Source organism: Nannospalax galili, unplaced genomic scaffold (genome assembly GCF_000622305.1).
Source record: "Nannospalax galili isolate Female #2095 unplaced genomic scaffold, S.galili_v1.0 scaffold553, whole genome shotgun sequence".
In the NCBI taxonomy this organism is placed as follows: domain Eukaryota; kingdom Metazoa; phylum Chordata; class Mammalia; order Rodentia; family Spalacidae; genus Nannospalax; species Nannospalax galili.
Window position 1 is genome coordinate 1785675 of NW_008336313.1, and position 15645 is coordinate 1801319.

Consider the following 15645-nt stretch of genomic DNA (forward strand, 5'->3'; position numbering starts at 1 on the left):
ATATATGAGAGAGTCAGTAACATATTCAGTCTAAGGCTGAAGGTCTGATAATGAGGGAAGCTGATGGATCAATTTTCCAGTCTGAAGTTGGTGGCCTAAGAACCTGGGAAGTGCTGGTTGGAACAAGGAGCCTAGAATTCTGATACCGAAGAACAGGCAAAGATGAGTGCACCCTTCAGGGGAGAGAGGAAGCAGTCTTTTGTTCTATTTAGATGCCTAACCGATTGAATGATGCTTGCCCACACTGAGGGCAGATAGTCCCTGCTCAATCCACTAATTCTTTTGCCTACCTGTTCTAGAGACACTCTCACAGACACACCCAGAAAGAATCCTTTACCAGTTCAAGTAGTCCTTGATTTAGTCAAGGTCGCACCTAAAATTAACCACCACTGTTACCAGGGTTTTCAGGGTTAGAACTTGGTTCGAGTAACCCTAATATGCTAGGCTCAGCCACCCATCCTCAATATGCCAAATAAGGGGAAAAACAAAAATAAAAAGCAGATTCATTGACTAAACTGAGAAAAGGAACAAAGAGGTCTAGTGCCCCAACCCACCCCAATCCACCTTCAGGTCCTGGCATGAGGTTTAGATTTAAATAGAAGGCAAGAAGTATGCATAACTAAGCAGTCCTGGTCAAGGTGTGGTCCTGCCCATCATCATTGTGTCACCTCCAATCCCTCCTCGAGGTGGTTTGACCAGTTGTGGCACTGTGTGAGATCTCTTTTTAAGAGATAAGCTCCTTTCCTGCTAGTACTAGATTTTAGCCTTTCTCTTTCCCCAGCATGAGATTCTTTGGGAAATTTTAATTTCTTGAAGTCCATTGTATCAATAGTCTCATAGTCAAAGTACATGTGTCTCTCCTCAGAATATCTGCACTCCTGCCTGGACAGTTAAGATCCTTAGACTGAAGAGTGTAGAGGAAAACTGTGCTTATAATACATAAATGCTGTGACCCCACTGGCACCCTGCTCTGGCACATAAACTGTCCCTGAGTCCACATCTCACCACTTTCAATTCCAAATTTCTTCATGGAACTAAGTTCCAACATTTTTTGAGAGGTTCTGTCAGCTGGTGAATACAGGCATCTCGAGTGCTCTTGAACTGTCACAATAGTAGGATTTTCCTGTCCCCTCTACTCCAAGTGACTATCAGTAATATTTTTGGCTCCTTCTCAAGTAAGTCTCAATCTTCTGCTCAAAAATCTATAAAATGAAGATTTTATCATATTTTGCCAAATTTTTATATTTTAGACATAGTTTGTAAATTTTCTGATTATTTTCATTTAGAATAATTTTTATTCCTTCCAGTCATGTCTCTTCCAAATGTAAGCCTGAACCTAGAAGTGATTTTGAAAAGTCAAGTTTAAGACCACCTTTTGATGCAACAAAGATAAAGTATAAAGAAAGTAAGTCAATGGGCAATGCTATGTGGAATGTATTCACTTCTCTATTGAATTATTGAGTGCTTCTATTAATTAGTCCTTTATTTATTAATATGTTTTTTCTCCTCCATCTCTGAGAATCTGAACAGTTTCTTTGTCTGTTGAAAGAATTTTCATAAGAAATGTATGTATGCAATTCATTATATATACACACATACATTTATACATATGCAGATTTATATTTAGATCTAATCCTACTTTATTGCCCAGACTAGACTTAAATTCCTTGACTCAAAAGATCTCTTGGCTCAGCTTCCCAAGTGACTGTAGACATGTACTATCACATATATTTTCACGAATATATTTTTATGTTCATATGGTTGTTGCATGTTTTTCCTGGGCAGACATAAAAGAACAGCTATTTAGCCAAGCATGAGTGGGCACCAACAGACCACAGAAAGGGTTCCATCCAAGTCTAGCTTGGTGAATCAGTGAGTTCATTGGGTTACTTATAGGTACATAGGTGAAGGATTGCTTACAAGAGCATTGGGTGACTTTTGCCAGGACACCAACCGGAAGTTCCACCCCAGGTATGGCCAGCTCATCTTGCAGCTGCACTATTGAAGAATCTAAACTCTAATCAACCTTCTATATTCTAACACCCCTCCAAAAAACCATGTGCAGCTGGGGTAAAATTGGTGTGGGGTAGGAAAGGCAGGAGGGAGCAGTGACTGTAATCTCAGGAGAGGGCGTAGTGACCCTCCCCTTCTCCTAGGAAGGAATGCTAATAGCTTTTTTAAACCATAGACCTAACTAGCACTATATTATCACTTTTCTTGCCATGCTGAAGCCCAAGTTATTCTCTAGGTCACCACAGTGATCTCTGGTTCGTGATGGCCAATGGTCACATCATACATAGAGGAAGTGGCTCCACTATAAGGATGAATTTCCTCTCTCCTAGAAGGAAATTCTCTGAGTCCACTTGTAGCTCAACCCGAAGGGTTTCTTTGCATTTGCTTAATAAAAGTCAAGTGTGAATAGCTTGCTTAATATAAAATTTGAAGATTGAAATTTTAGGGCTCTAAATTGGGAAACAGTTTTACATAGATCTTCAGAGGAGTTGAGTGCTTTGCATTACTTTGGTTTTCTCCATCATTGTCAATTATGTGGCCACACCATCGTCATCAGGCTCTTTAATCGAGGCTCCTTGTCTGCACTTTGCCCTATATTGCCATTTCTCTGTGTTGCACTTTCCCAACAGATGTGTTTACACACATGGCCTCTACTTTCTTGAGTCTTATTTAAACTTTAGCCTACTTCAGTCAAGAGTTCTGCCTCTACTATCCTACTGAAACTACAGTGGTCAGGATTACCAATGATCTCAACACTGCTAAATCCAAACGAGTTTTTCATCTCCACGTCCTACTTCACCATACTACTAGAGTTAGTTGACCATTCCCTCCTTAAAACTCTGATTTTTAAGCTTTTGGAACTGTTGACACAAAACACAACTGTCACTCAAAGGAAGTAAGAGATAGTTTTATTTTTGACCCAAATATGAGTGATCATGGCCTGGAAACATGGATTCAGGTTGCCCCAAATAACATGTTCCAATGTGGAGGTGATTTTTGAGTTTATATAGTTAGAGAACAAAGGAAAGTCATAAACCAAGATGTTTTCCTATGTTAGTGGAAAGCACGTTATAACACAGTGGCAAAAATCTCTGCTATAGATTTCAAATGGTATCTGATGACATGCTTAGCTTTTATAAGACAGTGAGAGCTAACGGTCAGTGAAGTTAATAATACATTCCAAAAAGTTTTACCCAATGTTTGTAAGTATGTTAGGCCAAATACAGATGTGGGCAATGAGTGACTGCAGAAAGAAAGTGTAACCAGAATACCAGAGTTTGTGGGTCTGTTATTATAGACACCAATGAGCAGAGATAGAACTTGAATCTTTAAAACTCATTTTATTTAGAGAGCTAGCAATCTGAGAAGCCACAGGAAAATCTGTCCCAAGTCACTTCCTATTAACAGACTGTATAGAGAACAAGAACAAAGACAATCATTTCAAAGTTCAGTCTTGAACCTCTGGTTTGGTAGTCAGCTTTGTCTCTGACATTTATGGTTGTCATAGCTACCTTTAGCTGTCTACTTGACACAAAGCTAGGATCACCTGGGAAGAAGGAACCACAGTTGAGAATTGCCTGGATCTGACGAGCCTGTGGGCATATCAAGGAAGTGTTTTCTTAATTTCCAATTGATGTAGGAGGGCCCAGTCCACTGTGGCAGGTAGATAGGCCTGGTCTGTTTAAGAAAGCTAGCTGAGCAAGCCACAAGTGAGTAAGCAGCATTCCTCCATGGCTTCTATTCTGCTCTTGCCTTCAGGCTCCTGCTTCAGCTCTTGCCCTGGCTTCCCTTGGTGACAGATTGTACTGTAAGCTCAAATAAACCTTTTCCTTCCCAAGTGGGTTTCAGTAGTGTTTTATCACAGAGACAGAAAGCTAAGTAGAACAACAGTGTTAGTGCCTTTCTCCTTACGGCCTCCTGCTCCTTCCCTTCATCATCATCTCTTTCTTTGTAGTGGGGAGTTCATACACTCCTATGGCTTCTGGGTCTCTCATTCCTCCCAAGTCACTATCTGGGTTACACCTAGGATAGCTTGGGCTAACTCAGAAACAAACAAACCAATAGCAGTGTGTGCTGCTGGGCTTCTTACAATGTGCACACACAGATTCCTTTCTACAAATGATCACTATGAAATATAAATGTGCTCTTAGAATGCATAATATAAAATGTGCCCAACTGCCTCCTATTATTCCCCACTGTTAATAGTAACACTTATATATAACACCTGTTTTATATGACATACAGCATTTGGATCCTGATGCTATACATCTAGTTAATTGTTAGCTCAGTTTCTTATCAGTAAGGGGAGCTGTGTATGTGGGAACATGTCATATACAACAGCAGAGAGTTATGCTGAGAAGGATAAGAAGTAGGAAAACTAGGAAGACCTCTCTTAGAGGAGTAAGGCTCAGGATCCAGGAGGTAAGAAAGGACAGATCCACACTGAAGACACCCCCCCTACAATACAATTTTTATGTCAAAGACAATTTCATGATGTGCTTTAAATTTTTGTTCAATCAACTGAGCATTACTGGTCAATTCTTTATATCCATGATTATATCTCAGGGACAATCTACTGTAACCCATTTCCTAGGACTGTTTCCCTAACTTGACCATATTTCTGTTCAGGAGCTCCAGTAGACCTTGCTTGTAGATCAAACCAAATGCTCAGCTTCTATGTTTAGGAGTCCCACTATCACTGGCATCACAGAGATGTCCCAGAAACAAAGTCTATAATGACCAAGAGGTAGGTGCACAAGTCAGTGGGAAGGAAATATCCCTTTGTTCTTATCACATGTGTTATTTTTTCTGTTGCTATGATAAAGTACTCAGACAAAATCAACTTTAAAAAAGGAAATGTTTATTTTGGCTCAGAGTTTTGGAGTACAGTCCATCATGGAAGATACGGTGGCAGGAACTTGAGGCAACTGGTTGCTTTGCATCCTCGGACAGGAGCAGAGGGAGATGAATGCAAGCTTGATTCCCCCCCCCCCAAGTATGCAGTTCAAGATCCCATCCCAGGGAATGGTGCCACCCACATTTAGGGTGGGTCTTCCCACTGTGATCAACTTAATCTAGATAATCTCTCACAGGTATGTGGAGAGACTTATCTCCTATGTGATTCTAAATCCTATCAAGTTGTTAACCATCACACCCTGTAAGTCAGGTGAGCTTTGTGGAACACACAGTGAGTCTTCTTAGCCTCCTGAGGCTGTTTGTGGGCACAAAATAGGAAGCCATTTTAACCTGTTGTAGCTTTATAAGCTCATGGCATATGACATGGTGAAGGTATCATCACAGGTCATATTTTTAGCATAAAGTATGAAAACAATACATTTTTAGCAGGAAAGATGCTTGCTAATCTCAGGACAAACATTCCCCTATCCATTTCAGTCACAGGCATAAATATTAGAATTAGGTCATGTTTCTAAGTAAAGTACAGTTTTGTAGGCCCTCAAGGGGTATGCAGACACCCATAAAGATGAAAATGTCTGTTCAACGTTCATCTCCCTGGTAAGACCAAGTCAGAGCTATTTACAACATTCATTCTTTCCAGGTACATCCATGTGTTTTCATCTCATTTATCCCCTGGATAAACAAAAGGCTAGTTGTGAATAAGAACACAAACGTAACTGTTCTCTTAGGGTCAGCTTTAAATTTCCTGTCAATTTGGACGTCTGTTGGTCTTGAGAGGTCTTCTTCACCTTGTGCTGTATATCTGAGGCTAAACTTAATCAAGAGTACCAGAGTCTGTCATCACCAGTGGCCCCTTCCATGGGGCAGTCCACATCTCAGTCAATCTTTCAGAAAGCTTGTTTTCCAGGTTTTCAACAGAACCTGGTCATCGGCTTGAATGAATGTTCAGAACTTATAATACAAAATCTCTAACACATGCATACAGTTGAAGCCTATTCTAGATAGCATACATAATTCTGAATATTTAATTCCCAGTTTTAAGCATGATCTGAAATTCTTGCCAATAAACAATCCCACGAGAGCTCAAACCAAGTCCTCTTTGAGGGGTTGTTCTCACTCTCAGCAGGGCAACAGGCAGGACTTGGTCAGCACAATTTAGAGAGTGTTTCAAGGCATGATTTATCTTCTCTGCCTTATGAGGCTTGGGGCCTCTAGGACATGTGTAGTCTCCATTTAAGTCATATTCTTGTCTTTGTGTTATCTCAGAAACAGGCAGACCAGTTATTAATATGCTAGCTATTCAGTAGTGCAAATGAAGGATAGTCTCCCTTATCAGGGCTTTAAATATTTCTGTGGCTTTTTTACTCCAGATGAGAAACACTCTAACCTTCCTTTAAAAAGTGTCAACATAGAACAACATGTATTTAAACCTTCTTGACTTTGGTATTTGAGCAAAGTCAAGTTGCCAATCCTTAAGTGGATACTGACCCTGCCATTGTGTTAAATCTTCGTTTCAGTCTTTGGGTTGTTCTTTTGATGAACTGAACAGCTGGCTGATGTTCTTCATATGGCTCCAGATAGCCCCAATCCTATAATCCACAGCTTATTATAATTAATTAGAAGATCTTTCTCAAAATAACAATTGGCCCCACCAAGTGGGCTGGAAGGAGTATTGTTCCTTTCTTGTTTCTTACTCTGTCAAGATTTAATAAATTTGCAGTGTCATGGTCAGCCTTGTCAACTTGGCACAGCCTAAAGTTATCTAAGAAGAGAAGCCTCTATTGAGGAATTTTCTAGACCAAGTTAGCTTGTGGCAGGTCTATGTGGGATTGTCTTGATTATTAATTGATATAGGAGCCCCAGTCCACAGTAGGTAGCATCATTTCTTGGACAAGTGGTCCGGAGCTATGTGAAAAAATATAGTTAAGCATAAGCCTTTGAGTGAGCAGAGACTGAGGCAGCAAGCAGTGCTCCTCCATGGTCTCTGCTTCAGGTTCTTGCTTGAGTTCCTGCGCTGACTTCCCACATTGATGGACCATGGCCGGGAGTATAAGCCAAATGACTTCTTTCCTTCACAAGTTGCTTTTCATCAAAGTGCTTCATGACCACAACAGAAATCAAACTCAACATCCAGCCAACAGAAACAGAATAGTGGAGCTCAAGTTCAGGCAAGTCAAGCACGGGAGTAAGTGAAGTTATGTTATATTAGAAGCTTCCTTAGCTGCTCTGTCTGCCAGATTGTTTCCTCTAATGGGTTCAACACCTCCTCATGGTAGCATAAACAGTGTGTGATTGCCACACGTTTAGGAGCTTGCTTGACTTCCAATAGCCTAACAATTTCTGCTGCATGTTTAATTGGCTTTTTTATTGGGATTAAGCAGTCCCTTCTCCTTCCAAATAGAACCATGAGCATGCAAAACCAAAAAGGTACCCAGAGCCAGTGTAAACCTTGGCCCACTGCCCTGCCACCGATTCAAATACTCGGTCAGTAAACGGCACAGCCTTTTCTGCAGCAGTCCCTGGCATTGGTACCTTTGTATCAACTGTTTCTTCCAGAGGAACCACAGCATATTCAGCCCAACAACTGCCCTGATCAGCATAACTGCTCCCAACCATGTCCTGGGTCAAGTTACCTTTTTCTAGAGGATATACTATGAATCAAATCTACTGGAGTGGGTTTCATATATTATTTTGGTGCATTCATGTAGAAAAAGCCCCCATTTTAGGTCCAAGTGAAGTGTTGTTGGATTTAAATTTGTTTATTAGAGAGATATGTTAGAATTGTCTAATAGAACTGCTTGATGTTTCCCATCAAGCCTACAGTGAGCCAGAGATTCCCTGTTTTGCTCTAAAAAGAGACTGATTTGGTATGGTATATATTCTGTGTGCCAACCAAACCCAGGACATGGTTGGAAGCAGTTGGGTGTGTCAGCTCAGGGAAAATTTTTCTGCTTCCTATAAGAGGTCACAAGTAAACTGCCAAAATCCTTGAGCAAGTTGGCCACCCTAGGGCTTGTTTCCTAACTTCTTTGATAAACAGGTATGTTTAGGTATGTTTCTAATCCTCTGAGTGAGAACCCCAACATGACATTGTCTTGTTACAGAAAATCAGGCATCCAAGAAATCAAGCACTCATCCAGAGAGTTGGAGAACTTACTTGTATTATGGCAACAGACCCAGACAAGCCAGTGCTCTGGGTCTTGATGCAGAAATCCATAGGACTTTGTAGGACATTTTACATGATTTCTTTAAAGGGTATAGCATTGGTGGCTTTAGACTATAGCTTACATGACTTTCAATACAAATGCCTACATGTACGTAAACCATTACAGGAAATTCCATTTGTGAACAAATGATCAGCATGTATACAGAAGTAGATATTGCTGGCAAGGGTTAAGACATTCTTAGGTATATAATTTACTGCTCACACCAATACAGTGGTTAATAGACATTTCACCAGATAACTGTGGTATGTGCTTCTGGCCCATTTGTGTTCTCCAGTTTAGTTTTACCTTCTGAATCGGTATAGTCAAGTATTTATTTGGAAATGCATTACAGAGATTACAGACTACTAGTTGGCTAAAAACATAGTAAAGTCCACAAATCAGCCATAAGGAAACTATCTCAGACACACACACAGCAATATTAAATGCATAGGCATTTTTTCCTCTTCAGTCTTTCATATGCATATAGTTGAAAAGGTTTTAAAAATTCAGAATTCTTTTTTTTTTCTGTCTTTTTTTTTGTAGCCCCAGCTGTCCTGAAACTTACTATGTAGACCAGGCTGGCCTTGAACTCACAGAGATCCACCTGCCTCTGCCTCCTGAGTGCTGGGACTACAGGCATGCGCCACCACGCAGGGCTGTAAAAATTCAGAATTCTTAAGAAAGCGGTAAGTGTCAGGTCCTTTTTAAAGTTTTGAAGATCTGTGAACATTTCTGTGCCAATTCCAGTGGTTCGTTTTCAGGACTCTTTAAGGTACAGAAGGGCTTAACCAAGAGGCTTAAGTTTGGGGTCCAAATTCCGCAGTAGCTTGCCATGCCCAGGAATGTGGGGAGGGCTCCATTTACATAATTATATTTTCTGGTCCCCAGTCATGTTTCTCTTTCCTGGTTCAAGGAGGAATACCAAGAATTTCACAGCCTGTTGGTGGGTTTGAATCTTCTGGGATAACATCTGATATGTACAGATGGACATTTGATTTATAAAATCTCTATAATATTGGCCAAACATTATTCAAGAATTTGCAGTTACCAATAAGTTATCAACTTATTTTAGTAATACAGTCCCTTTCAACTCTCAGTCTTATAAACACAGATCTCGTACCTCTCCAAAGACAACTGGGAATTCTTAAGCCTCTGAGGCAGTACTGTCCAACAGAATTGGGATTTTTGTGAGTCTGGATCCTACGGTTTGAATGTAAACAAAGGCTTTGATCCCAAGTCACCTGGGACATAGAAGAAGACTTCATTCAAGTCCAATACTGAAAACCATGAACTGTCTCCCAGAATACTATTTATCAGGGTATATGAGCTGGGGACAGTGTAGTGTATACCGTACATGGATCATTAGTTGCCCGCAGGTTTTGTGCACAGGTATTTATCAGAGTGAGACTTCTTTCCTGCTAGTACAGGGTAGCTTTAGGGGACTGACATTCACAGAAGGGCTCAATCAATATTTAATTTGTCCATACTCAGAAGTTTCTGGACTATAGATGGTCATCTTCCAGAACCTCTTTGCATGTGGCATGCTGTCTCTTGTTTTGGACTTTAGCTACATTTTTTTCAGACGAACTTTCACCAAGGTAGTGTTTTTAGCCTTCCTGGGTTCCCAAGATGACCAGACCGTTGGATTTATCTTGATTACAATTTCCTCTGGTGACATGATTTCAGATTGATTTGCCAGACATTTTTCAAAGGAACCTATAGGTGGAACTGTTGGTCTTCTGGAGATATTTTTTAAAAATCTATGCCTGAAGCTTGGTTAGAAGATTCCTCCCCAAAAGGGTATCAGACAATCAGGGATGTAGAGGAATTTGTGAGTCAAAACTGTGTCTCATAAACTAAGCATGGTCATGTAATGCCTGTAATTCCAGCATTTAGAGACAGAGGCAGGAAAATCGGGAGTTCAAGGCTAGGCATGACCACAGAGCAAGTTTGAGGCCAGAGTAGATTATATAAAACCCTGTTTCAGAAAACAAAACTAAACTAAAAACCCGACTGTGCCTCCATCCCAGAGGCTTCAGAAACCACTGATGCTCGGGGTTTCCAGAAATATTGGCCACTGTCACCACTTCCCTAGGGGCTTCTGTGACTGGCTGGTTTATTGCACCATAACTTGCCCCAGTATCCACCAGAAAAGTCAAAATCTGTTCCCTCATTGTTAGAGTCCTGGAGGATGACTGTAATGGACTGTCAGAGGCAGGAGTCTCCAGACCTCCGCTGTCTTCCTCACATTCAGCTTCCTGGGTCTTTGGCTTCTGGCTTTGTTTTTTCCTTAGACACTCATTTCCAGTTGTCTTAGCTCTACAGCAGGCACACTGATTTTCTGTAAAGCCTTGACATTACCTTTCCATCTTTGCTTTTGGGTCCTGAGATCTAGTTCTAGATCTCAGAGGATGGTGGCTATCTGTCTTAAGCTGTTCATGATTATTGTATACTTTGCAGGCAACATCTAGTAGTTGAGAGGGATTCATACTGATAGTACCGTTTTCTACAAAGTCTTCTGAATATTAGAGTCACTCTATGAAATATAGGTTATGATCACCATTTTGATATTTTCTGCAACCTGAGGGTCCATGTCAGTGTATATATGATATGGTTGATAAATCTATTCCAAAAATTCAGGTGGATTCTCATCAACTCCATCTGCTGTAGCCACATTTAGACTCTTGCTTTGGCACCATCTGCCTGGGTCCTCACAGAATACACCTGTGATATCACTGTAGCTGTAGTAATCCATCTCTATTAACTTTACAACTGGACTCTGTGTGCGGCACAGCCTCACCAAGGGGAAGAGTTTCAGCAGGATTGTTCTGGTGTATTCTCTCTGCTTTCTCCCTAGCCTTATATAATAAAAACCTCCTTCCATCCACCCTCAGGAAGATTGTCAGCAGGGTCAAATGTCTTCTGAGCTTGGGAGATGAAAAGCAAAAATGGAGTTAACTAAATCAGCCACTCTGATTGGGTCATGCCAATAGGATGGCCTTGTATGTTTCCAATTTAGGAAGCCTGAGCTGAAAAAGGGAGTGTGGGCCCAGTAGTATCCTAGGGGAGGCCCCTTCCTTCCTATGTCAAGGGGGAGTCCTTTTAGTGGGGCTGAGTAGCATCCAATGCAAGTACCCTGCCAGGACTGGGTACCATTCCAGACATTCCCTCATTTTCACCCTCATCTTCTATGGAGAAGTGGAGTTCCTCTGCTAACCGTGCTGGGCCTGGGGGTCTATATCAATTGTTTTTTCATTGTTAAGACAAAAAAACATGACCAAGGCAACTTATAGAAGAGATTATTTGGCTTATGGCTCCAGAGGGCTAAGAGTCCATCATGGCAGGGAGGCATGGTGGTAGAGGCAGCCAGAGTAGAAAAATGAACACTCACATTTCTTTTTCGGGGGGGCTAGAGACAATCTAGTCAAGTGTTTATTGGGTGCCTGTCATGTACTAAATATTGTTCCAGGTACTTGGGACATATCAGAGACTAAAATAAGGAGTCCTGCCCTCATGGAGCTTACAGCCATTTATTAACACTTTACCTACACACTGCTTGTGATCTTGGGAAAGTCACTACATTTTTCTACACCTGTCACAGCTGCCCAATGGGGGAACAAGCAGGCCGGGCTCGGTAGACTCCGAGCCTGGTATACTGTAGATGTTGAGCTGGACACCTGCCCCAACCCACCCTCCCCAGACAGCAGAGAGGACTGGAAGTTGATTTTTAATAATGAAGTACGTGGGGAGAAGAGAGAGGGAGCTGAGCTGCTGCTGCTGCTGCTTGGTGGCGGCCTTGGTGGTGAGGACCTTGGCCTTCTCTACAGCTGCCAGTGCTGTCTCCTTTCTTTCTCCTTGGCCTCTTCAGCTGTTTCAACAAGCATTTTGGAAGGGGCCTCGCCTTATAGCTTGGCCAAGATGTACTCAAAGCCCTTCGTTGTTTTGGCCACATTGCTTTTGGCTCTGGCAAGACCAAACTCCTGGACAGCTCTGGAGACACCAAATAAGCTAGAGGAAACCTAGGCTTCCTGGGATTTCCATCCAGCCATTCTTGTCAAAATTCACACAGTAAACACATTGTTCCTCCACTACCATCAGCCAGATGTGGTTAATGTTCCAGGTGAACATGGTGGGTCCACAATGGAGTCCTCCAGATTGTATATCTAGTGAGTAATGTTGGGGGAAAACAGTTGGTCTGCACAACGTGGAATCCTGTTGCTACTTGGTCAGGAGTCTCCAGGACAGAAACTTCTGGTCAGGGGTCACCTCCCAGTGTGCTGTGTCTTCAGTTAAGACATGTTTACTATAAGGATTTGGGTGCCGTTGTCAGAAGGCAGCGAACTCTTGGTACCGGGAACTTTGGAGCACTCCCTGGCCCAAGAAATACTTCACCATCATCCTGCCACCACCATGAGTGTGACGGACCAGCCCAGACCGGAGCACTAAGTCCAACGGGAACAGGGAATCGGAGAGTGGGCAAGGATTCGGCGAGTGACAAACAGACACAACACAGAGATGGTTGATGATCTGAATGTAATTTTCTAAAGTGGAGCATCAGATTTTATACAAGTTACAGAACAAGATTGTGCAAGCATCAGGTTGATTTCATGGTTAATCATTTTCTTAGAAATACAATTCAAAATCAAAGCAATACAGCACAGTGTACAGTGTTCTTACCTAATTAATCAGGTGCTTAGACTGTTTGTCCTTTTCCCTTACTGGTTAGGCAACATCAGCTACCTATAAATTTCATGGTTGGTAGTTTTATGGTTCTGTTTTCTCAATTTTATTTTACTTCTGAGGTTTCGGTGGCTGAGGCCAATGACTAGGTCAGTAAAGTTATAACTCCATATAACTTTAAAGGCTTGTTTCTCTAATCCTTATTTTTTTTTCTATCCATGTTTCTTATACTGCCTGTAATTGTTCAAGTATACTTTGCTGCTGACTTGTAGTAAAGGCACCAAGGTGGTCTAGATCTAGCTAACCTATCCATAAACTATAAATACCATGAAACTTTCCATCCTTAAATATGGAAACTCCAAAGTGTAGACTACTCTTGTATGAGGAAGTGGTTCATCAGTGGGCTCGGGGATTCTAAATATGCTCTCCTTTCCCTTAAGGGGATGCCATAGACTACCTCTCCCTAGCTCGTAGGCAATTCCAAAGTCTGTCTTAACCGTAGGCAGCAATCTTCTTTCAGTATCCCTTTAATCTCCTTGAGTCAACTCTAGGAACTGAAGTAGAGGGATTATTCACAAATAATTCTTCTTGCTATAACTTATCTAGAATTCTTCAAAGTTGCCTATTCTTAGCTTCTATACTTATTGTTTGAAACAAGAGAGGAGCATTTGGAGGAAGTCTGATACCAGGTGACTGAGTTCCCAGGAAATCATCCCCATCTAGTCTCTCTTCAGGTGGGCCTAATGACCTGAGTAGGTACAAAGCAGTTCCTCTCTGAGGAAAGAACAAGAATGAAGACAGCAATGAAGACAAGAACTAAAGCAGAACAGGCAAGGACACAGCATGCTTTTTAACACAGCCATCTCCAGGAAGCATTCTTCCTTTGAAGTTTTCTCAGCCTCGACCACGGAGAGTTCCTCACGCGGGCTCCACTGGAGGTGGCATGACACATGAGGGACTACAGGGCTCAGCTCACATTTCCAGTCACTCCAATGTAGCAAGAGAGAAGGAAAAGTGGAAGTTGGGCAAGGCTATGAACTCTCAAAGCCCATACCCAGTGACATGCTTCCTCCAGTAGGTTACATCTCCTAAAGGTTCCATGACCTCCCCAAAGAGTGCCACCAACTGGAGACCATATACCAAGTGTTCAAATACTTGGGCAGATAGGGGACATTTCTCACTGGCACCATAACAAGGTCTTATCCCTGCCAGCCTGCCAGTGTCTGCTGCTGTTTCATCCTTCTTGTTTTTTCTTTTTTTTTTTTTTGGTCTTTTTGAGACAGGGTCTCCCTGTAGCCCCAGCTGTCCTGGAACTCACTATGTAGACCAGGCTGGCCTTGAACTCACAGAGATCCACCTGCCTCTGTCTCCTGAGTGCTGAGATTAAAGGCTGCACCACCACGCCCGGCCCAAGACAGCTTTGATTTTTCTACTTGTACCATCAATTTTCCCTCAGCCAAGGCCACAAAAATCTGAACACAGGGAATCTCTCTCTAATTTCCTGATCTTTTGCCAAACAACTCTAAAATAGGTGTAAAATAGTTACATAATTTAGAGGTCCATTCAAGGACTACTTTTCCCCAGAACCAGATGTATAGAGTGGCTAAAACTGTATTACAATAATACATCAATTGTTCTTTTTCATGTAATAATAAGCATAATTGTACTAATTTATCAGAACATACCCCAAGTGGCTGTCTCCAGGAATGGAGGCTGTACTACCCATTGTGATAGTCAGAGTTTTGAAATACCCAGACAGAATAGAACAGAATACTACCTTCAGATCAGTAAGACCAACAAGCCATAACTGGGAAAGCAAACACACACACACATACACACACACACACACACACACACACACACACACACATACACACACACGGGGGGGGAGACAGAGAGACAGAGACAGAGAGAGACAGAGAATGATAGAAAGCACTTAAAAAAAAGAAGGCCAGACAAGTCTTAAGCTGGGAACCAAACCAGAAAGTCCCACAATTCAATTTGCTATGTGAAGGTAAGAGAAAGTACCAGAGCCAGGGAAAGAAAAGTCCCAGGTAGAATCACTTGGTGTCTGTTTGGGAGTTTCTTGGCCCCAGAACTCCAGGGTTCTCTAGTCTAAAGCAGGTTTCAGGTTTTCTGCCAACTCAGTGATTTACTGGGAGTCCTGAAGTGATCCTTGGTGATTGCCAAGAATATGTAGTCAGAATACGAGAGCTCATGTGTCTGTCAATAGACTCCAATGAACAGAATCAGAAATTAATTTTTAAAGTATGTTTATCTGAGTGTGGTACTGCTCACCTTTAATCCCAGCACTCAGGAGGCAGATACAGGTAGATCGCTGTGAGATCAAGACCAGACTGAGCTACATAGCAAGTTCCAGGCCAGCTAGAGCTGTAGGGAAACCTTGTCTCAAAAATAAAAGGATATTTTAGGTAGAAAGCTGCCAATCTGGGAAGCCAGAAGAAAATCTTCCTTCCCCAAGCCTTCTCCTGCTAGCAAATTTTGTAGGGAATCAGAACACCTAATCATTTCAAAGTTTACTCCTGTCCTTTAGAGCAAACCATTAGCAGTGTGTACTGCTGGGCAACTTACAATATGTACATGAAGATTCCTTTCTACAGTATGAAGTACAAATGTGCTTTTATAAAATATAAAGTGCCCCCATCTGTCCCTTCTCAAAAGGACTAAAGCTAGCCCAAGGTAATCCTGGCTCTGCATTTGTAACATTTCAAATCTCCACAAGGGACATGCTAATCAGTCACTAAGCTTTATAGAACTGTAACACGGGTCATACTTCCCCTGGGAATTCTGATCACAGGACCCATGTCCT

General features: G+C 41.8%; 1 pseudogene; it reads right to left on the minus strand.

Annotated features, from left to right (window-relative positions):
• Positions 1 to 11897: 11897 nt before the first annotated feature.
• On the minus strand, positions 11898 to 12530 carry LOC103732495 (annotated as a pseudogene).
• Positions 12531 to 15645: the final 3115 nt, after the last annotated feature.